Source organism: Ictidomys tridecemlineatus, chromosome 10 (genome assembly GCF_052094955.1).
Source record: "Ictidomys tridecemlineatus isolate mIctTri1 chromosome 10, mIctTri1.hap1, whole genome shotgun sequence".
NCBI lineage: Eukaryota > Metazoa > Chordata > Mammalia > Rodentia > Sciuridae > Ictidomys > Ictidomys tridecemlineatus.
The window spans coordinates 3,951,868-3,976,596 of NC_135486.1; the positions used below are offsets into that span (position 1 = coordinate 3,951,868).

The 24,729-nt window shown below is 47.1% G+C and overlaps 1 long non-coding RNA gene across 1 annotated transcript in view; it reads right to left on the bottom strand.

Annotated features, from left to right (window-relative positions):
- LOC120887449 (uncharacterized) overlaps nucleotides 1-24,729 on the bottom strand; it is a 259,915-nt gene that overhangs the window by 40,102 nt on the left and 195,084 nt on the right. The gene's annotated exons all lie outside the window — the stretch shown is intronic.

Sequence of the window (24,729 nt, forward strand, 5' to 3'; positions counted from 1 at the left end):
AATATTATGATAGACAGTTGCTCCTCTGGAAGGAGATGGGCCTGGCTCCAGTGTGCATTGAGTATGTTCAACCCCACACAGCCCAGGGGGCACCTGTGTATGGGCATGGTGGGAATTAAGAGATGAGTGCCACCATCTTATTGTCCCAGAGTTTCTCAAGCCAATTCCCAAGGCAGATGCACGGAGGGTAAGGAGGATCAAGGCAGGCTGTGATAAGAGCTATAATAGAGGCATCAGCCCCTCACTTGTTCTCAGAGCATCATTTAAAGAGAACTTCCACATGGAGCGCCTCATTTGGTCCTCAAATGGCCTGTGAGATGGCGCCAGGACCTTCATTTGTAAACTGACAGACAACCAAGGCTCCAATATTTCGCCTGTGTTCCCACAGCTAGAAATCGACACACAGATCTTTAGAACCCCATTTTACGTTGTTTTTCTACCTTCCAGAATAGAATAGGCGAAAAGGAAAGGAATTCCCAAGCAAGAAGGAGTAACTGAGAAAAGCCATCTGTGGAGGTGGGAGAAAGGTGACAGCATGGGTGACGGCCACCTTCCACTGGTGCCATCAAGGTTGATGCAGCAGATATAAGTCAAACCATATTAAATACTTCATGAGATTCCAAGGAAAACTATTCTCTATAACCAGAAACAAATGAGACCGATACAAGGGAACATCTAAACCGTAGCCCTGCCGTGAGATACACATCACTGCTGTGCAGGCTTTGATTTGGGTTTGTTTTTATTTTATTTTATTGATATATTGATTGGCTGCAGGGAAGGCAGACTTTTTTTTAAGTGTGGGGAGATGAAATTGCTCTGAGGAAGTCAATGTCTCGCTGAGTTGGGCGCTGAGAGCGAGGACACACTGCCAGGCTGCCCTGCTCCGTGTCCAGGCAGAGCTCAGGGGTGGACACTTGGAGTGGACGCTGCTGCCCGGAACACCTGCTGGGGTTGCGGAGGGCTCTGAGAGGCGCCGAGCTGTGCTGACTCATCCACCCTGGAACAAGCCGCCACTCGGAAGAGCCAGGACGACAGGACATGGAGGAGATTGAGCCTCTGAGGCCAGGGCAGGCAGAGGAGCAGCCACTGGCATTGCGAGCCTAATGCCTTCCCATCAGGAGGGGGCACACGCAGGAGCCATAAGTCCTACATCCTGACCTGGTCTTGAAATAGAGCAAACAGGTATCCAAGCACATTGACAGGGAGCAAACACACCCCCTCCAAGTCACATGGTCAGGCGGGGCAGAGCCACGTTCCATGCCGTGTCTATTTGATCTCCCTGACCATGTGTATTAAAATGTGGCTATTTGACATTAACTTTTGTCACAGCAGATTAGTTTAGTGAACATATGCTATATCCAAATTCACAAAGTCTGGGGAAGTTACCAAGGGTTATGCTCAAATATGGGAAATTGTTTCGCACATGAACATGCATGTATGAGCATGGTGCGGTGGTGGTGGCGGTGGTGTGTGTGTGTGTGTGTGTGTGTGTGTGTGTGTGTGTGAGAGAGAAGCGGGGGGGGGGGGGATGGCACCTAGCAGGGTGTAGTTTAGGAAGGGTCGTGTTTCGTTTCTTAAAGCAAAGATAGTGTATTTATTTGAGTTCTGGTGAGAGACTGAGAGAGAGGTGACAGGAGAGTGGGCACAAAAGGAGCGAAGTTCAAGGTCACGGGGAGGATGACACTCTGCTCAGGGAGGGGGAGCCCTACAGGGAAGACTGGAAGGGGTCTGGCCGCACAGGCTCCTCCCACAGTGCTAGGAGTCAGCCTATAGCCAGGCTGGCTGCTAGTTTGGTCTTTTATTTGCTATCACAGGTTTTTTTGTTTTTTGGTTTTTTTGGCACAGCTTTGTTGAAGTTTGCCTGTTGTGCAGTAAAACATGTGAATTTAAAATATGTGATTTGATAAATTTTGACTTGAACATGCCCCTCCAAAATCATTGTTGCACCAAGAGAAGAGCCTGGCCTCCAGCCATGTGGGTGTCCTCTCCCTTCGCTGGTCCCCCTCCGGCACTCCCCACTGCCCCAGCAAAGGGGAGCATGGGCCACTCTGCTGCTATATTTTTTTTTGCATTTTCTAGACTTTTATATAAATGGAATCATACCGCATGTGCTAGTTTATTGTCTAGCTTCTTTCACTTATCATAATTATTTTCAGGTTCATCCGTGTTTTGCATTATTAACAGTTCATTCTTTGGAGCTACTGAATAGTATTCTATTGTGTGGATATGCCACAACTTACTGTCCAGTCACTAGTTGAAAGACATTTGGGTCATTTCCAGTTTGGGCTACTGTTAAATGGAACTCCTATGGACACAGTCACAGACAGTTTTTTTTTTTTTTTTTTTTGAGACATGTTTTTATTTCTCTTGGCCAAGTACCCAAGAGTGAAATGACCAGGACTTGGTGATATGTGTTTGACTTTTTATGAAGCTGCCAATTTTTCTTCCTCCCTGTCATACCATCCTGTGGAGGCTCCCCCAGCTTTGCCCCAGCTCTTCTGTGCCCCTTTGCAAACGAGGTGTGAGGGCCTGTTTACGGAGCAGCCTCTCTGCCGGACGTGGTGCTGATCCCGGTGGCTCTGGTCTGTGATTCCTGACAAGCACTGTTGAACACGCTCTGCGTGCTTATTTGCTATCAGAGGTCTTTTGTGCTAAAATCTTATCCAATTCTTTCTGATGCTTTTTTAAAAAAAATTGTGTTTGGAAAGTCCAGAATTCAAGACCATCATCAGATATTTTATTGCAAACGTTTTCCCTAGACTGCGTGGCTCGTCTGCTCATTCTCCTATAGGGTCTTTCACACAGTAAACGTTTTTTCATTTTCATAAGGTCAAATGATCAATTTTCCTACAAATTGTGCTTTTGGTATAATATCTAAGAAATCTTTGACTAATAAGTGGTCACTATAAATCTTCTGTAAGATTCATAGTTTTACATTTGGTATATATCCACTTTGAGCTAATTTTTCTATATACAATGTAGATCTAAGCTAGTCTCCTCCCCCTCCCCCTCTCTCTTTCTCTCTCTATTCTATATCAGGCACCCATTGGTGAATAGCTGGCAAAAAATTTTTCTCCTATTCAAAACACTGAAAAGATGATGTTTCAGTTTTCTATTTTATCAGAAGTACAAATGAGAAGATAATCGTGAAGCAAGTTGTATTATCATTTTACGTAGTAATTAATTCTAATAATCAGTGTGATAGTAATACATTAAGATCTTGACATATAAAACCATTAAGAAGAAAATAAGTCAGCTTTATGGGTTTACAAACATTTCCTTCCCCAGAGGCTGTGGATTAACTCCTCTCTGAGAACCTACCGATGTATGAGGACAAACACCTGGAAACACATTTCCTAAAATGCCTTAGTGGCTGGTATTGGTCACAGAGGGCCAAAGACAGGACCTTCCTTCCATCCTGCTACTTTCTTTTTGACCCTGAGAAAGTCACTTAGCACTGAAACCTGAATTCCTTCACTGTAGTATGAGTGAAGCCACATTCATTACTTTTAGGAAAATAACCTCTGTTCCTATCTGACTAACTAGCATATTACAAGGATCAGATACCATGGTCCTGGAGAAAAGACTTCCTCAAGTACAGAAGACTATAAAGTTATTAAATTTTGTTTTTGTCAGAGAAATTAACAGCGCAATTTGAAGGGAAAGTCAGAGATCATTAACACCTTGTGGAAACTTGCAGGAAGTAAGTTTGCAAATAACACACTGTGATTTGAGTGGGGTGAGAGAGTAGATGGACCCCAGAATTTCAGATACCCTGGAATAGCAGCTGGTAGGAGAGAACAAGGAGAGGGAATTTTTAAAAATGTCCAAATTTATAACCTGCAACAGCTCTATGATAAAAATAAAATAGAGAAAATCACATCAGTACTAGAAAGGATCGGGTCCCGCTGCTCCTTTCAGATGGTGACCCATACGAGCCGTTCCACACAGGGGCAGGGCTCTGAATTGCCAATGCTACCGTCACCCATCTCTGGTAAGAGGAGAGGGGTGACACAGGCCAGGAGAAAAGCACTTTCCTTAAGAGGATTAGTTTATTCCTACTTCCCAAACTATGATTGGAGGCTGGTTACTATGCAACCCACACACAGAAAAGAGCAATTTTTCTACCATCAGAAGGAAATGGAACCGTTTTCCAGGCTCTCAGTACCATTGCTAGGGGAGACGCTGTGCTTACAAGTTTGACCTCTAGTGGATGCATTAGGCATCAAACTGTCGTGCACTGAAGGCCTGGAGTTAGGACTGGGACCCCCCTTGAATCCGTAACAGCTGTCTGCTGTATACTGAGAGAGCTTTCAGAAGCTATTTGGGAGACAGATTTTTCTGCCATTTGTGCTTAAAACTTTCTGCAAGTCTGTTATAAGATGAGCTCACCCCTTCACAAGAGCTGCCAGGCCGGAGCTTCCCTCAACTCCTCTACAAAGTCCAGTGACCATCCACTATCCAGCCCATTCCTGGGAAGCATGAGGTTCCCCAGTGAGAAGAACCAGAGTCAGGAAAGACCTTTAAACCCTCATTTGTTCCTGGGCATTCTTCCGTTCTCTGTGCCACATACTATCCCATGCTCTTTGCATACACTCCAATGACATTCGTTGACCTCATTCCAAACACTTGCTATGGTTGCTGTGAAATAGTTCCCTCGGGAACTCACAAAAAAGTAGGTGAGGTGGACATGTAACACAGCATTTTATAATTTTCTGTTTTTAAAGCAGTGATCATGCAGAAAGAAATACAGTGTCCCGGAGGAGGGACCCCTTATCTAGGAAGTACGGGGGAGGGGAGGTGCCGGGGACAGTCTACTGAAGGTGTCACCTCAGAGCTGAGCCTCAGACGTGCACCAGCAGAGTGGAGTGGGGCTGTGAGTGTCCAGGAGGACATTAAGCAGAAGGGGGAGGACAGAACACAGGCACAGAAGCCGTGAGCAGCTCCAGGCGAACAGAAACCGCAGTGGACTGAAGGGCAGAGACCAAGACAGGGACCATGGCTGAGACTGAAGATGGGCTGGGCCAGCAGAAGGCACTTGATGGTGGCCTATGCAGACAGACAGAAGTTCACTGAGGAATCTGGCTGGGAGTGAGCGGTCAGACTGAGATCGGATGTATTTCACGTGGTTCACCTGCTCCAGGAGAATGGGGCAGGGGTGTGGGGCTGAAACTGTCTCCGTCAGATGGTGCTGTTAGAACTCTCCACTCGGCACAGGAGGTGTGCAGCCCGAGCGCGATGACCCACCGCGGAGCTCTCCCTGGCGGGGCACTCGGGGTGAGTCAGCTCTACCCGGGAAACCCCACTTCTTCAACCTCCACTGGACTTGCAAAACGTCTGCCCGGTTTCCTCCTAGGGAGCCGCGTTTAGCCCTTCTCACTGAAAGCTAAAGGGCATTGGCAAAGGTCAGATGTCTCTTCCTGCCTCACCTTGGCCACCGACTGGCCGTCAGTCATTAGAACCACCTTCCAGTTCCTTGCCCACAACTGGATTGGAATGGATGGTCTTAGTTCTGTTCAAACAGGAAATGCCCAGGAAGTCGACACTTATTTTTTAATCTTCAAAGATGCAAAAGTACCACTCCACATCTTCCTTCTCAGTGTGAGCAGGAAGAGAAAGTGAACACGTATGACCATTAAACTTCACAGCCTGCAGCATGAACGGTGCATGTAAACGCACACGCGGCGCCCACTAAGCAGCAAGGAATGCATTTCTGTGTGTGCTAAACTAACTACCCAGACTGCCCTTATGTGCCAACAGAGTGAGTCAAGTTTAGTTTTCTTAACTTTAATTTTTTAAAAGTCTTCTTTTAAAATAACTGTCTGATGGGATCTGTGATTTTGAAGATGGTGAAAACTGGCTAAAGTCTTTCATTAAAAAAAAAGATACAAAATTTTCACTGAAATGCTATTAACATTTAAGCTGTCAATAATGACTATTTGAAATGTTCTATTGGGTAGAAAGCAAGAGGTCAAAGCTAAAATGACAGTGTGTCCCAGGTACGTGCCTCATGGTTATTATCACAGATTTCACAACGGGCAGTGAGTTGGAATGCCCACTGCTTTGTGAAACCTGGTCGTAATGCCAGGACTGATTCACTCTCTGAAGATGGGATTTCAGAGCCAATAAAAGGTCAGCCTTCACATCCAAGTGGAAACAATCCCCGCTCAGGCCTGGGCTGCTCTTCCTCTTAAAGAGATTTGAAGAGCGACTCGATTGCTTGACCCAGGAACCCAGCCACGAGTGACAGTTGACACTTAGGGTCTTTCGCTTTGCACGGGCACGACTTTCTGCTCAGCTTGTCAGATCCACCCCAGTCACCAAAATGGACAAAGTCAACAGTACAACAAGATGCCGGCTTGGCCAGGGTGTGATGTCTTGGAACACGTGCTCCTCTCACAGAGCGGAAGCCCGGATCTCATTGCCGATCCTTGTCCGTCAGTCTCCCTGTCCATCAGGACACCCTCTGCTGTGTTCTTGGGCTGTCCACCCAGGTGACAGCAGTTTTCTTTGAACTGAAGGGATGTAGGAGGCACATTCAGGCTGAAACACTTGAGCAATGAGCGGAAGTTCTCTGTGAGGAGCCTGTGAGAGGAAACCAGGACTCAGGTGGCCTGGACACGTGTGCAGGCAGTCCTCAGACCGCCCCTGGCCGGCAGAAGACGCAGGGAAAGGCCTGCCTAAGAGAACCCGCTGGCCGCTGGCCGCGAGCAGGCAAGGGCTGCTTCCAGGAGGGCACTCGTGCTGCTGGTGGCGGGGAGGGGCTTGGGGTACTCTGCAAACCTCTGGGGCCTACAAAGCTGGGTTTATTCTGAACCTGTCTGTTGGGCCCTTGCATTTCTTTAAAGTGACATGACAACACATCCCTGTCTCCAATCTGAAACTGGCCACTTGGGGTGGTCGCTTTCCAGTTGCTATGACAACGACTGACTGCAGTGGTTCTGTGTTTGGCAGGGCAGGTGGCAGCTTGGAGCTGAGAGCAGGGGCCACTGAGACAGGGGAGCAGCCTGAGAAGCTCCCACAGCACCCATCACCATGTTCAGGGGTCTCCCAAGTGGGCTGCACGCACCCAGGGACAAAGACAATGACTGGCCGCAGGATGAGATGATCAGGATGCTGCCTACATTAATCTACATCTGGTTTCTGTTTTGTATATTTAGTGAAATAGTAACATTGTTACAATTGTAAAAGTACTATAAATAAATATGTATATTAAATGGGGGACAACTTAAAACACTTTTATCACTGGGGTGCATAATCAAGGACATTCCCAGGTCCTCATGCTGTGCCTCAGGCCAGTGCATTGCTGGAGGAGGCCTGTCTGTGCCTCACATTCCAAAGTTCTGGAGTTTGTCCACGTTTATTGTTACAATCATCTCTGTGAGAGCCCACCTATATCTAAGGTAACCATAGGCTGTTGTTGTTTTCATAGGAGCTAGCTTTTTATAGGTGGATTTAATTTAAAAAATATTATAGAGGAAGGTACAATTTATCTGAGGCTCTTATCTGGTTGAAGTGTCATTAGGAGTTTGCAGGGGAGTGAAGATTGATTAGCTGCCGAAAGCTTCAGTATTTCCTGGGTTACTTTAAAGGGATTTATTTTATCTGTATTTGCTGTAAACATAAAATCAGAAATGAAACATGAGTGTGTGTGTGCGCGTGCATATGTGTGTAGTATATAGTACACATCCAGTATATATCTAGTAAATATATATGGTGTTGTATTTAGTATTTGGTAGTCTAGAGAGCAGGAAAAGAATAAAAACAAAACAAAGCAAAACCATCCAACCACATAAACATAAATCCCACATGAATAGGTGCTACTATTGGTAGATGTAAATCTCAAGACATCTATTTTGGAATATTACTAAAATAGAGTATTGTTTCAATGGAATTCACTTCCAATTATCTGCATTCCACATGGTTCTAACACTATGTCCTAGATCCTGCTAAACTGCTCCAAAGGCCTCCTTGGCTTACCAGTGTAGACAGTCCTAAAGGCAAACATGTTCTAATCAGTGCCTTTATTTAATTGGAAAGGGATGTACAGGAATATGGAGAAAAGCAATGTGATTGTAATAGGGTGATAGAATTATACATATTTTTCCTTTAACATTTTTTCTTTGAATGTGGTGTCATAAAAGTCTGATCAAATAAAACAGTAAGTAAAATGGAGGTCTTTGAGATACAACCTATATGTGATGGTCAATATAGAATGTGAATTCATTCCCAGCAGAGAGAAGACACTCCTTACAGTTACGAGGTCACTGTACATACTCCATGAAAACCGAAAACTAAGGTCACTGTATGCGTCACATATGGCTTTGGGGATAAAACCTGACACCAGCTGCTGTGAGAAGCAGCCAGGTTGTCACCGAGTCTCTTCAGTAAGCGAGCCAAGCCGGGCCTTTCTGCCAGGAGCTGCTCCCTGTCTGAGGCCAGGACTCTACCTGGGAGGCTCCGAAAGCTCTCCTAGGACTGTCACTCAGCATCTTGGATGTCAATAGATGCCTCAAACGCAGCATGTCCTCTCCCTCCCCCAGGCCTACAGTGTGCATGGCCTACCTCCTCCGCCTTTCAGCGGAGTGAACCCAAACCTCGGAGCTGGTCATCTCCTCTCCAACACTTGAGGAATTCATCAGGTAGCCGTGAGAACGCAACCGCCAAAACAGGTCCAGACCCTGCCGCCTCCCTCCCCGCAAAGTAAGAGTCCCAAGATGAGCCCCACCCCTTGTCACCCATGTCTGGAGGCTTTGTCTTCCTTGGCAGAACCTGACTTTTATTTCTAAATTATTACAACTGCTGACTGAACTAACCCTTTCAAAACTTGACTGCAATAATTTGTAGTTGTAAATTCACTGTATTTGTCAAATAGCTACTGGTTTTAATCTTCCCTTCATAAACTTGTATAACATGTTGCAGTGTCTTGTTTTAACAATTCCAGTATAGAACTTTTTTGATTTACTGATGTAGTAATGATTCTTATCTTTCTATGTATAGAGGAGTACCCTGCTAATAAGAAAACCACATATGTGTGTGTGTGAGTGTGTGCGTGTGAGTGTGTGTATAAAATCTTATGTACAAAGAGATACTCCAACCGAAAGGAGAATACTGTTTTAGACAAAAATCCCCCAGAGCCAGGTGTGGTGGCACAGGCCTGTAATCCCAGCAGCTCGGGGAGGCTGAGACAGGAGGATTGCAATTTCGAGCCTCAGCAATTTAGCAAGACTCTAAGGAACTTAGAAAGACCCTGTCTCAAAATAAAAAATAAGAAGAGTTTGGCGTGTGGCTCAGTGGTAAAGCACACTGAGTTCAATTCTCAGTCTCCACCAACCAACCCACAAACAATCCCTCGAGCTGTTCTTCTAGAAACATAGCTTCCTTCATGCTACTGATTGAATCTGTGCTTTCATCTCAAAATACAGAGTCAAGACACTCTCGATGATTCCTCCTTTGGTTCTCCTGGATTATCACCATCTGCCCCAAACCCCCATGTTCATGCTTTTCAGTGGATACGAATTCCCTTCCTCCTTCCCAGTACACAGGGTGGATCTAATAGAAGGTTCACCTTTCCCTCCGCGCGAGGTTCCGTCTTCAGCTCTGTGTTCTCGCTGAGTTTCCTCGCTGTTCCCACTTCCCTCTGCAGGTGCAGGCCGGCTTCTTCCCCTTACCCACGTGACCAAGAGGCACACAGGAGCCTTGGAACCGGGCTCTGAGCCTTGGCCCTGACGGTGCGACCTTGCTTTGCTGTGCAGGCATGTGAGTGGAGGGAGTCTTCCCAGGTTGTCACCACACAAATGACACAAAACCATTGCCATCCTCAGTGCCCTGCTGCTCGGGAGAGAGGTACAAATGACGGTCCGAGCCCCAGGTCTGCCAGAGGTTATTGATCGGCTACAGGGAGCCGGTTCAATGGGAGGTACTGTCACAGCTTCTCCAGAACCTGATCCTCTCAAAAACCCTGGAAGGTGATGCCATTCCCTTTACATCCATGCAGACAGGGATGGCCATCAACCACAGGTGGCAGAATTGGGGCCTGGAGCCAGCTCCTCCAGCCCCAAGCCCAGAGCTCCTGGGCCTCCGGTCCCGTTCTCACTCACAAGCCGCCACCACAGGTGGGTCCTCCACGCCTCGGAAGCCACCCAAGCAAAGCTCCCCAGCCGCTTGCTGTTAGGTGCAGTTGCTGCAGGTGATGTTATTAGCCAGCAGCCTCAGGGGCCACCTGCACCAGACGGAGGTCCTCACTGTGAGCCCCGTTTAGCTGGGACCACATCCCTCTCCTCAGTGCCCCCGACGACAGTGAGCATAATCTCACCGACGCCGTCATCAAAAACACCTGCCCGCCTCAGCACTCGGAGTTGCCAAAAGCTGGCTGACGGTCCTTGACAATAGTCATTAAAAGTGGAAGTGTGTCAGAATAAGAAGCTCAATGAGGCAGAAGAACACTCTGCCACAGTGCACCAAAGCACACAGTGAATTAGGAGACAATCCAACTGTGCTGACGACACAGCGCACACACCAGCCATGTTATTACTACACAAACTAGGGGAAGAATCCCTTGACCAACACACCAAGTCCCTACCAAGGCCCAGAGGTAAAGTCACGAGATATTCGGGTCACAGAATGTGTTTATTGAATTTTGTTATATTTAATTAATTTATTTATTTTCAGAGAGAGAGAGGTAGGGAGATGCCAAAAGGGAGGCGATATGGGCTTGTCTGGTGCAGTTAAAAACGGGTGGCATATTCTGAGACCAGTAGGCCTTACAAAGGAGGGTCCAGGGGGGAAAAAAAAAAACAAGACAAAACAAGCCTGTCCTCACATAATATATATTGGGGACATTTAATAAAGAAAATGAGTATTTTATATGGGGTGTGTGCATGCGTGCCTGCGTGTGTGTGTGTGTGTGTGTATTTTTGTTTAGTGGCTGTTGTCATTTGTTTGTTTTTGGTACTGGAGATTGAACCCAGGGGTGCTCCACCACTGAGCTACATCCCCTGCCCCTTCCATTTTTTAAATTTTAAGACAGTCTGGAGTCTGGCCAATGTGCTGTGGTTGGCTTTGAATTGGCAATCCTCCTGCCTCAGCCTCCCAAGTAGTTGGGATTACAGAGATGCACCTCCACACCCAGTCTGTGTGTGTGTGTGTGTGCGTGTGTGTGAGATAGTTAAGGTTATAAGTTTTCTGGATGAAAACAGAGTACGGAGGACAACAGTCTGGCACCGCATCTGTCAGTCAGCGAAACGTTTAGAAAACTCCTCAAGCACCTTCCGAAGCCACCTCTGACGCCTTCTTGGTCCGGGTCTGCCACGTACTGGGTGGCGGAGCCCGCACCACCCAGCGGAGACTCGGTTTACAACTCAGGAACCTCCCAGCACAGTCCCTCCTCGGACCCGACCCCGGGCACTGAGGAGGTGGCCCTGTGCTCAGGTCTCGGAGTGGGCAGCCGCGCAGCAGCTCTGCCAGCCCCCGGTGCCACCGCACAGCTTGGCGCCTGTGCTCCTGTCGCGGCCTACTTCCAACGGGGCTGAGCTCAGCGGGAAGAAATATTGAGAACAAATGTTCAGCCTAAATTTCAAGTTATGTTGACGAAAGTCTGGGCTCCTGGCTCAGTGGAGGCCAGGTGGTCAGCTTCTGCCAGCACCTGCGGAGCCTGGGAGGGCGCGGAGGGAGAGCAAGTCACCCCCGGGGCCTGCGCCCTGCGGCGCTGTCCTGGCCAAGTCTTCCAAGGCTCCCGCTTGGAGAGCTTCCTCAGCCTGAATGGAGTGCTTGGTCCACCTGCTGACTAAGGCACCCCTGGGGAGGTGACCGCGCCCCTCTACAGCCGCAGGACTGGCTCTTTATTCCCTTGGCTGAGGCCGCCGGCAGTGACCTCATCACTGACCAACCCCGGGTGGTCAAACAGCCCAACTGGATCTGAGCTCCCGTGGGGACACTTGTGACCGTGCGGATGGCGACCCACCCAGGCTGCGGAGAACCGAAGGGTGCCCGCGCGCGTGTAAGGCACAGGCCCAGCCAGGAGGCAGGCACACGGACTGGCTCCGAGCCTGAGGTGTCGCCTTCCTGTGCCCAGCACGCAACCCGAAGACACCCCTTGTGAGATGGAGGGAGGAGCCGTGTGCTGACCAGGTCCGAGGGAAGGGGCAAGGGGCGAGCAGGCGAGCCTGCCTGTGGCAGTGCTGGCCGGGGACCTGAGAGCCAGGCCCTTCTGCACTCTCTGGCCTCCCCAGTTGGCATGGCAACAGAGGCCCAGCACCCCAGGCTGGGTGCAGGCCAGCTGCTGGCACTCCCCCAAGACCCCTCTTCCTTCGGAGCCCCCGCGAGAGGGCCCCGAGCACACACAGCCCGTGGGGCTCCCTAGAGGCTCACAATCCCAGCGGCTCCATGTGGCCACTCTCCTGGGGGCTGTCTCCTTCCACTCACTGCCCAGTCAGCTGCCCAGAGCTGCCAGCACAACGCTCACCGCTGGCGGCCTCGGCACAGAGAGGATGCGATGTCTCATGGGTCTGGAGGGGGAAGGCCAGGTCCAGTGTCAGCAGGGCTGCTGCCTTGCCAGGTGGTGAGGGGAGGATCTGCTCTGGTCTTTCTCTTTGGCTTGCAGGTGGCCACACATTATATCATCTTCCTTTATGTCTGTCTCTCAGTATCCAAATTTCTCGTTTTTTACAAAAACGTGAGTCATATTGGACTTTAAAGCCCACCATAGGGACCCCATTCTAACCTATCTATAAAGACCCTATCTTCAAATGGGTCCACATTCAGAGACTGTGTTAGATTCCGACTATATCTTTTTTTTTTTTTTTGAGAGACCCAGTTAGACCCATAGCACAAATGATAAGCAATGTTTGGCAGCCTCTCTTTGTATTTCCCTCTGCCATTTTTACCAGGTGGTGTGTTACCAGCTCTCCAATCCACACTCCAAAAACAAGACCACAGGGCTTCAGAGAGACAGAGAAAGGCAAGAGACTTCCTTTTTACCAACACAATTGTTGACAAGTTTAGGCTGAGGTATGGCCAGATAAACACAGGTAAATTTCTTTGTATCTTGTTCTATGAAGAGAGATCACTAATCAGATCTTTCAAGAAAGATCTCCAAGGTTCAAAATGGCCTGAGATGAGCCCCAGACAGAGGGTCTCCACAAGGCAGGTTTCAGGAAGGACATAATCACAGAAAGAGAAAATCATGTTTGTGTATTGTAGAATTGTCGTCTCTCAGCCTTTAAATCTGCACCTTAAGAGGCTTGCAGAGAGAAAGCATCATAGAGTGAGGAGTTTATAAGACCCTGGGCCATGGAGATAAGCAGCCCCAGTTTCAAATGATCTGCCCACCCTGCCTGGACCCCAGCCCTGCCCCTACTAGCTGTGTGACCATGGACAAGTTACTTAACTTCTTAGACCCTGGCTTTTCTCATCTCTTAAATGGAGATAGACATGAGGTTCACGTTTGCAGTTTAAACTATGAACTTTATAATCTAAAGCATTGCATTAATGTACCACATATAGAAGTGTAGTGCGCGGCCACTGATAGTGTTATCATGGTGGATGGAGCAGATGGAGGGTTGAGGTTAGTGATTTTGATCCTTGGCTCTACTTGAGTATCACTGGGATGTTATAAAAATCTGAATGTTTAGGCTTGCATCCAGAGTTTACTAAATAAGAATATTTGGAAGATTCTAAAATGCAGCCAAGGTTGAGAGCCACTGATCTAGATTACTTATTCCAATTTAAATTATACTGTGGGCTAATAAAATATCTACTCAAGCCATTAAATATCCAAAGGCATGCCATACATAGAGGGAAAGCTTCGATGCAATTTCAAGCTCTGTAACTCTATTTAAAACCACTTTGGAACTGAACTGAAATGAAAACCACATTTGTCACATGGAGGCATGTTCACTTTGATTGCCAAACGCTTTTTAGATGTTATAAATTAAGAAGCTTCTGATGGACGTGCGTAGCAGGCTGATGAGAATCGCCCTGTTGTCACCAGTATTTATATCCATGAACTAGGAAGTCCTGGTGCTTCTCCAACCCCTAACCATCCAGTCCTTAGAGGTCTGAATACCTTTCCTTTCTCTCCCTCTTCAGGTTAACACACGCTCTTCCTCCTGAACTTGCATCAAGGATAGGCTCATTCTTCTGGAATCACTCACAGTCACTTTAGTAAAGCAGATTCACATTAGGAGACCAGAGTGTGAACTTGGGAGGGAATGTAACCCCAAAGCCTGGGTGGCCCAGGGTCAGCATATACTTGCTAAAGCAATCCATAGTTTTGGACATGCTTCCAAAGATATGGCCAAATGAAGGAGCCAGGATCTGGGTTTAACGCTGTGTCTTCAGAAGGTCAGTTATCTTTACAGCATATCGCAGCCCAGAGCCTCCACAGGACTGATCAAGTCCCTGGAAAAGACTCAGCCATTTTGGCTGATAGCAAGGAGAGCAAGGGGCTGCCTACTTGGTAAGATTGGCAGGACATGTAACAGAAAGTCCACCTCAGATGCCTCATCTACTGGCCTGACAAGTGGTTAACATCCCCACTTTATGTATTTCTTCGAGTTGGAGATTGAAGACCTCAACAAATGTGCAAAATGTATTTGGGGGTGGAATTAACACCATAAAAAGATCCATCATTAATTCCTCTGGACATATGATTATGTTTATTGATTGTAAATGTAAAGAATAAATAGAAAACACTGAGGGCCACTGGGAATATAAAGTGTGAGCTACTGTTTTGCTTTTTTTGTAAGACAAGAGGAACAGTGGCATTCATGCAGGTATTGCAATGAGCTTGGGAGATAGGCTTCATTGTGCACTGATGTACTGAGCTTAAACAGGAAGTCCCATCACGCAGCAAAGGGGTGGGATTAGGTCATCAACTGCCTATGTCTGTCTTGGGCAGGCCGAAGGCCAGTGACCACACTATTAGAGTGGAAAATGAAATAACAAAAGGGGTCAATCCCCACTGTTGGAGGGACGGCTCCCACTGTCACACCAGGGAGAGGTATGGGTACTGGGGCTATCAGGGGAGGGCTTGGAGTGTTTGCCACCATGAAAAGCCTTCAGTGGCTTTCCTTCTGCAGGCACAGGGTGACATCCAAGCTTCTTCATGTGGCACCAGTGACCTTCTCTCCCATGTGCCTCTGACTTCTCCAGCTTCAATGTCCAAGGATTGCGCTCTTCTTCAGTGTCACCGCTCTGTAATCCCTGGTGACCGCTGACCTTTCCCTCCCGACGCTTGTCTAACTTCAGGTCATCCTGGAGAATCAATTTGGACATCACTTCCTTCAATGAATCCTTTTCAACTCCCCAAGTCTCAGGAGCCCCTTCTTCCTGTAAATCCTCATATCTGTCTGTCATTACCCCGGGGTATTAGTCCATGTAGTTTCTGTAGACAGAGAGCGTGACTTATTCACTGCAGTTCAGGATGATAAATAAACAATTAGACGAATGGATAAAATGGATGGACGGAAGGAAGGAAGGAAGGAAGGAAGGAAGGAAGGAAGGAAGGAAGGAAGGAAGGAAGGAAGGATTGCATGGCTGAATTCTGGACCTTTCCAGAGACTCCTGTGCCTGACTTAGACTAAGATATGGGAGCAGGCAGGTGGAAAGCGAATAACTTGTGTCAGCATTTTGACTGTCCCTAAACTGCTACAGTTAAATCTTAGTTGGAGTTTCAAAAAGCATCTTAATATATGCGTATTTTTTCAAGTTCTTCCCCTAACAATGATGTAAATAATTGATACACTTTGTACTTTTTAATATGTAGCTCACTGGTTGTCTCAAGGTCATATTTTTGGTCTTACGTGATGTTATGCTTTAGATATGAGGTGTCCCCCAAAAGTTCATGTGTGAAGCAAGAACATTCAGGGCTGCAGCTCTCAGAAGGGCTTAGGAACATCAGGGTTTTCTGGGGGACGGAGGTCTGGGAGGCTGTTTGTGAAGGCAGCTCAGACTCTACAGGTTCACTCATCCTTCAGAGGCAGGCAGCCACCTTTTCTACTCTGGAAAACAAAGGTTTTCTCCTGAGAGAAGTTAACCTAGAATAGCTGGATTTAGGGGCACCAGGCCCACCTGAGGGCAGAGGGAGACACTTAATGAATTATGAAACAACACCCAGAGCTCAGAGAGTCAAGTTGCACCCCATCCAGCCCCAGGTGAATGGCATTAGGTGCCTCAGAGTTAATCATGAGTTGGGAAGCAAGTCTCCTCATTTCAAAATGAGAAGGAAAATAAGAGACAAAAAGAAAAAGCCAGAAGAAAGAGCAAATGATGGAAGAAAATGTTTGCAAACCTTATATATGACAAGGGTTCATATCTAAAGTATTAAGGAATCCTTAGTCCTCAACAGGAAAAAAAAAATGGGCAAGGCCTTACCTACACTTCTCCAAAGAAGACATGCACATGACCAAGGATATCAATGACATTACCCTCACCTATCGCCAGTGAAATGCAGATCAAAACCACAATGAGATGTGACCTCACATCTATTAGGATGACTACTATTAAAAAAAAAAAAAAGATGAGGGTTGGAAGGCTGCAGAGAACAGAGCTGTGCAGGCCCTCCCTGGGTCGGAAATGGTGCAACCACCGTGGGAAACGGAGAGGTTCCTCAGGAAATAAAATCCAAACTTAAAGTTCAAAGTACAACTACCACATGATTCAGCAATCCCACGTCTGGGTGGAGCCGAAGAACCGAAATGAGGGTCTCAGAGAGGTGTCTGCTCTCCCTGTTCACTGCAGCATCGTTCCCAACCGCGACATGGAAACAACCTCTGTCCGTGAATAAACACGGAAAATGAGACACAAGTGCGTGCCTGGTGTGTGCTGTGTGCAGTGGCTCAGGACTACGAGTGTGTTTGGGGAATAGGGTTACTTGATAATGGATTGAGTAATTGCATATAGGCATGCTAACACGTGCCATATAGCTCTACCTCTGTATCTGTACCCATGCTCTGTGAAGTCAGCCACCGCAGGAAGACAAACATTACAGGATTCACCAGGTGCCCGGGAGAGGGGGAACGCAGAGCTGCTAGTTATCTAGGTTACCGAGTTTCAGTTACACAAATGAGTAACTTCTAGAGATCTGCTCTACAACGCTGTGCCTGTAAGTACCAATGTTTTATCGTACACTTAACATTTTATTGCAAGGGTAGACCTCATGTTAAATATTTTTACCACAATAAAAGGAATGGACAAAAAAGAAAAAAAATTACTTCGAAAAAATAGATACTCTGCTGGTTGGCAGGAAATGGCAACTTTGAAAACCCGAAATTAATTTATTTAACTAAATAATTTATTTAACCCTTTATAGTCATAGTACAAAAATGGGGTGCCATAAAAAAGGAACACTGAGAGAAGGAAAAATACGCTGGAGAACTAACCATGGTAGACCTTCACTCCTGAAGGCAAGGAGTGGGGAGAGAAAGTGAAGGGCATCTCTTAGGAAATAAAAAGAAGAATGAGGTGGGTAACCGGAGGCAAAAGACAGAAAAATCAGAGAATCATCTAAGATTTGATGTCTGATATTCTCTAAAAGAAAATCAGGTTGAAGAATCACCAGATCCAGGAATTTCAGACGGGGAAAGTGCGGGGGGGACAGTTTGGGAGTGTGAAGAGAGAAATGGGGTAAGAAAACTTCCAGATGCTAAAACCGCAAGATTCACCCAGGACCCTTCATTATGGACGAGAAGACCCTCGCGTCAAAGGGCACCCTGGGGGAGCTTCAGAGCCCTGCACACATACTCTCAGCAAGACCCCCAACCAGGACACCTACAATGGCTTGAAATCAGAATGGCGCGGGCCTGTTGACAGCGGAGCTAGGACTCACAGACAGGGGACAGATGCTTTTCAAATACCAAGAGAAATTCAAATTCCAACCAACACTTAATAGGCACATAAGCTACCGTTCAAATATGCAAAGTCTCAAGATATTGATCTCCCCGTATGCTTGTTTAGAAAGTTATTAAAGGATTTTCCATCAAAGAGGGAAATAAATAGGAAATGAGGAGCTGGAATTTAGAATTCAAGGAGAAGATTCAAACGGGAAGAGGCCAAGGACAGTTTTGGAGGAGGCCCAAGCTTATAGCTGGGGGGCAGCCTCTCTGCAACCTGGGCGGACAGCAGCCAGAGGGTGGGGGAGGCCCCGAGGGCTTGTCCACAAGAGAAAGGAAAAACAGTGTAAGATTTCACACATCCTTCACCACAGGAGGACGCTTTCAGAACTGGCAGGGAATTTGGAAGTGAGCTACTGACAGACCACTGAAAACCAAGCAAATGACCACCAAAGCCGTGGACAAGAAATAGAAGCCAGTGACCCCTCATGGCCCAGCCATGATGTCTATTAATATGGTCATGACCTTGTATATCCTGAATAATGACAGAGTCGATATTTTTTGATATAAATATTGCTACAGTTTGGTCTTGAATGTCCTCCAGAAGCCCTTGTGTTGAAGGCTTTGTCCCCAGCCTGAGATGCCATTGGGAGATGGTGGCACTTCTAGGAGGTGGGGCCTAGTGGAAGGTCGTTAGGCCCATGACAAAGATATTACGACCCCAGTCTCTTACTTGGCCTCTGGCTGCCAGTTTTCTCTGCCATGTGCTACCACCATGAGGTACTGACTTGCCACAGGCTCCAAAGCCATGGAGGCAACTGCCCATGGACTGAAACCTTCTGAAACCAGGAGCCAAAAAAAACCTTTGCTCTTTTAAAGTTTATTATTTCAGACATTTTGTCACAGTACCGGAATGCTGACTAACACAAATATATTTGGTATGAATTTGTAAATGTGCAAAAGAGAAGGGATATCAGAGCTCAGTCCTCATTTCTATTATAGGAAATCAAGGGTCTAAACTTGGAAAATCAAGAAGTAGCAGTGTAATGTTTACCCAGCAGATGGAGAGTAATAATATAAGAAACAGCTAAGGAATTGACTGGTTATATATTAGGAGTAGAAATCAAAAGTGAGGAGAGGTGGAACTGCTGTTTTTCATTGCAAACTTTGTAGAACTTTTAGACTACAAGCATATTATTTTGATAAGCACATTAAAAATTAAGTGCTTAGAAAATGAATGAAGCAAATCAAGTCCTTAGAAACTGGATGGTAGGGAATTTAAAGAAATTTTGATACATGTTTTTTCTTTTGTATCCATTGAAATGCTCATGTAGAAACCTAAATCTAATTATGTATTTGAGAAACATTAACTTTCTTGGTTTCACTTTTAAGAAGTCATAAATCAGGATTCCTCCCCTGTTGCCGGTTGGGATGTTGTTGATGATCTCGTAAATGCTTTGCCTGGGAAACGAGGCCATCAAAGCTCTCCTCTTGGCAGAGTGAGGATGTGAATCACCGGGATAGGAGCAGAATGTTCTGAGCTAACTCGGCACTTAGCAGCCACCGATCCACCGTCACCGACGAGAACTCGAGGCTGCGTTGACGAGGGTGTTTGGATGCTTCAGTTAGGTTTTTGATTAGAGACAGCAAGATGTCTGCCCGTCTGTCAGCACACCCCCCAGAGCCTGCTGGAGGAGAAGCTCTTCTGAAAGGGAAGCAGTTTCTTCAAGTTGCTGGGCCTCTTTCTTGTGCTTCATGCTTTGCTGAGTACCTTGGGAGGACGGGGTTTTAGTGTGAGTAAGCGGGCTTCTTCACCCTCTAGTTTTAAAGCCAACTAGGATAAAATACTTGAGGGACAGGAAGTGAATCTGGTGACAAGCCCAAAGCTAAATTGTCCAGCCTGATGTAACGGTTCAGGAAAACTGCAGCGCGTAGGAATAAGGGGTGGCCAGGAGGGAAGACGGGCCCGCCGACGGCCAAGGGGTTGGCGACATTTTTAAGCTAAACATCATCTTAACTTGCCTCTTTCTTTCCCATTCCAAGTGTGGCTTGGCCATGGTGGCCGTGTGGCCAAGACACACTTTCCCAGGACCTTTTATCTAACGGTGAATCTACCTGTTGGATACTTGATGGATATTCCATAAAACGTTTTAATTCAGAGCAGGAAGAGAGAACAGGACGAGTTGGAGGCAGGAGGCTGAGGCTGAGGAGTCTAAGGTCTGCTTGCCCCCGTCACCCTGAACGCCCTGCTAAGAGTGCAGGTGTCAAGACGGGGACCCACGCTTATGGAGCCAGGGGCTGGGTGCCCCAAGGAAGAAGCATCCAAGCAGGCTAAGGCCACTCGGAGAAGGAAGTGAGAGGGGATGATTGGCAAGGGTTCTTTCAAGCCGAGGACTCCGTGAAAACCTGAGGTGGCCCCAGCTCGCCGGTTACACCTGGAGGTGCCAAGGGTCAGTTTTCCTGAGCTCTGGAGAGCAAACCACAGGAAGACGGAGGCTGCCGTGGGCCTGGAGGAGGGAGGAGTGTCTACTCCATATGGAATGTTCCTGCGGCAGAAGCACAGAGAGTCCTTTGACTTAAAGCAGTAATTACCTCCCTGGCTTCTCACGTCAGCCTGTCAGGCTTGGAGCACTGCTGCTGCTGTGGCATTGTTGAATCAAATTACTAAAAAGGTCAGCATCATTAATATGTGGTTTGAAAGCAAGAAAAATGCCAGGCGGAAAATCCGTGCACCTCCAGGGCCCTTAGTCTAAAGCCTTGCTCTGATTTGCTGATGGTGCTATTACCCTGACCTGCTCCAAGGAGCAAAACCACCTGTGGCCGCTCCCAAGACGTGGTCACCCAACCCTCTGCTCTGGGTGGAACTGCTCTCCTGGGCCTTCCCCAGGGGGAAGCTCCTGGGTGGGGAAGCCGGGGCTTCCTCCTACCTGAGAGCAGGTGTCTAGCTCTGTTCATATGTTTGTTCTCAAGCCAAGGCTCATTTGCCAGTTTAAAACTGAACTCCGTGGCCATTGGAGAAGCTCGGGGCTTAGGGCAAATACCCCAGGAGAGGGCGAATAACCTCATCACCAATACTTAGGATGGCCTTAGAGCAATCACTAGAAACTGCTGGTTTTTCTACTTCCTGTAATGAAAATCGCTTCTTTTTGAAGTAACTTGAGAGAAAATTGTACTATATCATTGATTCACAATTAATACTAGAGATTTTTTTTCCTTCATAGAATGAGACTCATAAACTATCAGCTTGATGCCTGTTCTGAATTAGAAATTAAGTTACTTTGTAGCAATAGGTAAACAATGATTCTTGAAATGGCCCAAAACTCTGACTTACACATCAAGAGACTTGAGTTTTCAGCTCACCTAGTTTGGTGCTGCTAGTGTGATTCATGACTTTAAATAATTATATTTGCTTGATGGATTGCTTAGTTGTTTTTTAAAAATATTTCCAGGTCCTTTACAGCTGGGACACTAAAGAAGGCAGTGTAAATGAGGCAGCATGTAGAAGTCTGTATATTTTGACCCCAACCTGTCACGATGATCAAAATTTCCACAACTTTAGTCACTGCCTTGATATTGAGAACAGTCTTTGGGAAGACCATGAGCGTGATCTTGACTCCATGCCGCCATCTTTAAATATGCAACTTCTGAGAAAAGTGACTCTGATATATAACTTTTGGTTATTTGTTTATCAATCAACACAGCAATGGATTAGCAGACAGTTGGCTCTTAAAGGGTTGAAAAACAGAAATGATCTATATTGATGCACATGTTTCCAAATAGAAGTCTCACCTTGGGGGGCGGGAAGCTGATGACAATGTCTTGCTTCACAGTTTTGCCTAAAGTGGCTATAAACTTCCTTGAAAATGTAAAGAAACTTTACTAATTCATAAAAATCACTATTAATAGTGCTTATACCAATACCTAAACATTTTTTTTAATACTAAAGGCACAAGTTATGCTCTAACTCAGTTAGGGTACAAGCCCGACACTACACTTTGGGCATAATAGGTGCTCAACAAACATGTGGAGAATGACAGAAGAGGCAGTGACCTCTCTGGTTTTATTCCATTAAGCAATGAGAATAAATACTATTATATCTAAAATAACACATACAACTGAATGAGAAAATGGAAATTGACCTATAAAGATTCCTTTACATACGAATTTGGGGGGTGGTAACATTTCCTGCGTGTGTTTCTATTACTAGTGTGAATAAATTATTGTATCTCTTTAAAAACAGCCTTGGTTCAGTCTGGCAAGACAGCAGCCCAGGCTCATGAATGACCTCCTCATCTCAGCCACACCACTGCCTATGAATCAAAGAGTCTCAAGACAGCTGAGGATCAGGGAGGTACCGAAAACAACCTTGTAAATTCTGTCTTGCCTGTGCACAAAGAAAACACTCTATAAATAACCTCTACAAATAAAACTGAAACCCCAGGGACTTGGACAAGGTCAGGGGGACAACCTTCTTCTGCATGCAGAGTGGGAGACGTGGGAGAATTTCCCTTGGTGACGCGGAGTCCTCATTGGGTGTAAAGATGCTTCACCGAGGGCCGAACCCGTCTGTTGTGTTCTGGGCAGCACAGAGGCAACAGTGACTAGGAATTAGTGTGGGGAGGGATCTCTATCAAGATATAAACAAACAATTGACTGTTGACTCATTGAAAGTGTTTACCTTTAGAAAGTGTCTCTCCTACCTGCAAAGTAAAAGGTAGCCTGCCACATTTTCTAGATACAGAGCGTCAATTCATTCTTGAATAGAAATCAGCTGTGGGAATCTGAACTTGGGACCTGCAGGACAGTTGCCCATGGAGTAGGCTGTGGCACAGGAGAGAATCTGTGCGCCCAGGGAGCCTGAATCTTTTGTAATGGTTAATAAGCTCTCCTGCTCTTGGCTATAAAGGGAGGCATTATCTCCATCTTCCAGGGTGTTTATGATACAAATGTGCTGGGAGAGATAATCTGCAACAGTCCGTGTCAGTTTTTGCAAGGAATACGAAATGTGAGAGACTCAAAGAAATGTCTCTCAACACACGCATGGCGTGCATCTGCTCCAAGTGGCAAGGGCATGCACGTGTGAAGGAATGAATGAAGGCACAGAATGAGGTAGCAATTGGGGGCATAAGAATCGGCCTGTGGGCTTGAAGGCTGAAACAGAAGCTGTTCTTCAGTTTGTCGGAGGAGACTCTTAGGAGATGGTGACATTTGCACAGAGACCTGAATGACAGAGCCATCTGAATATCTGCCAACAGCATCCTACACTGAGAGACAAGTGAGCCAAGGCCCAGGGCAGAACCCCCATGTGAGTGGCCAAGGAAGGAGCGGGAGATGAGGCTGGAGAGCAAACCAGGAGCCAGTGATGTCCTGCGCCCAGTGACCCAGGTGGGCCCAGGGGAGAACTTCCAGAATGAACGACTTCCCCTCATTTCTGAGTTGAATGGCCGTAAAAGGGCCACCGGATGGGGAGTAGTTGAAAATTTTCATTCTAAGTCGTGGCCCGTCCTAGAGGAGCTGGAGCCTCAAGAGGAAGACAAGAGTGGCCACAGCAAGGCCCGGGGTCCGAGGAGCCCAGGCGAGCTCAGCACCTGCGGGCTCCTGGGCCTGGGCCCCAGGATCACAGGCCAGGAACACTGCTCGGGGGCTGCCCCCACAGGCCTCCTCCCCAGGTCCCTTTAGGCCTTTCCTTTCCTGGCGTCCTCTGTTTTTCTCCTTTATGTACTTCCTGCATCAATGCCTCCTGCGTCCGATCTCCACGGCTCACGTCGTCCTTCCTATTTGCCTCCAGCCATCTAATAGTGAGAGCCTCTTCTCTCTCTCTGCGACTTCATGGCTCCCTCGATTCTGTGAAGCCCTGCAATGACTGCGACTCTCGCCAGTCAGCGAGACAGGGGCAAGGACCGAGCTGCCTCCTGCGCCTGAGGGAGAAGCCCTCCCGACTCATGGTGCCCCGGGATGAGGGGCGAGGGCGAGAGTCGTGGACACTCACGGTCCCCTGGGAAGAGCCAGGCCAGCGCTTAGACACAGTGACTGGCACATGGTTGATCCTCTGCCAAAGCTTGTGAGCGTCATGAAGGTGCTACTGCAACCGCCGGGTTGTCTGGGAGCTTTGGGCCTGAATGTCACACCCACGTCAGGCAGGCACCTCCAGGTCTACGTCTTTTCTTTTATGAGCTCAGGGAAAAGAGTTGTTTATTCTGTTTTGTTTTCCACAAGCAATGATTACCATGGCTGCATAGAAACTGGTTCTTGTTCTTACCTCAAAACCACAGAATTTTTGATAGACAGGATATAAACAGCAAAATCTCAGATGACAATTGTTAACAGGAACTACAAAGCAAAGCCTTGGGAGACCCAGAAAATGGAAAGTTGGTTTAGGTCTCTCAAAGTTGCTTGTAGTAATTTTCTGGTTTTCCACCTTGTATTGATTTTCATTTGTTTGTTTATTTATTTATTTATTTGGGGCAGTGCTGAGCCCAGGCCTCGTGGGTGCCAGGCCAGTGCTCTGCCACTAGGCCACAGCCCACTCTACTATAATTCTAAGCCCACATTCTCACGTGCGGCTGTCTTTTCACTGTGCCACAGCTGCCGTTAATTAGCAGGTGACCGAGAACGGAAATGGTGTTTGATTTTGTTTCTTCATTCATCAAATATCTTCTGAGGGCCTGTAGATGCCAAGGACTGCACTGGGCGCTGGATAAACCCCGTTCTTTATCGATCGCTCTCTCTGTGGCATTCGGTTATGGCAACAGAAAATGGGCTTAGATCCAGGGGAGAGGAGATCAACCCAGAAAGAGATGACGCCACAGAATCGATCCCCGGGGAATCACACTTGCGTAGGTTCACAAAGAATTGCGCAACGTTATTGTTCTGGAAGAACTCACCAGTGCCTTCCCTG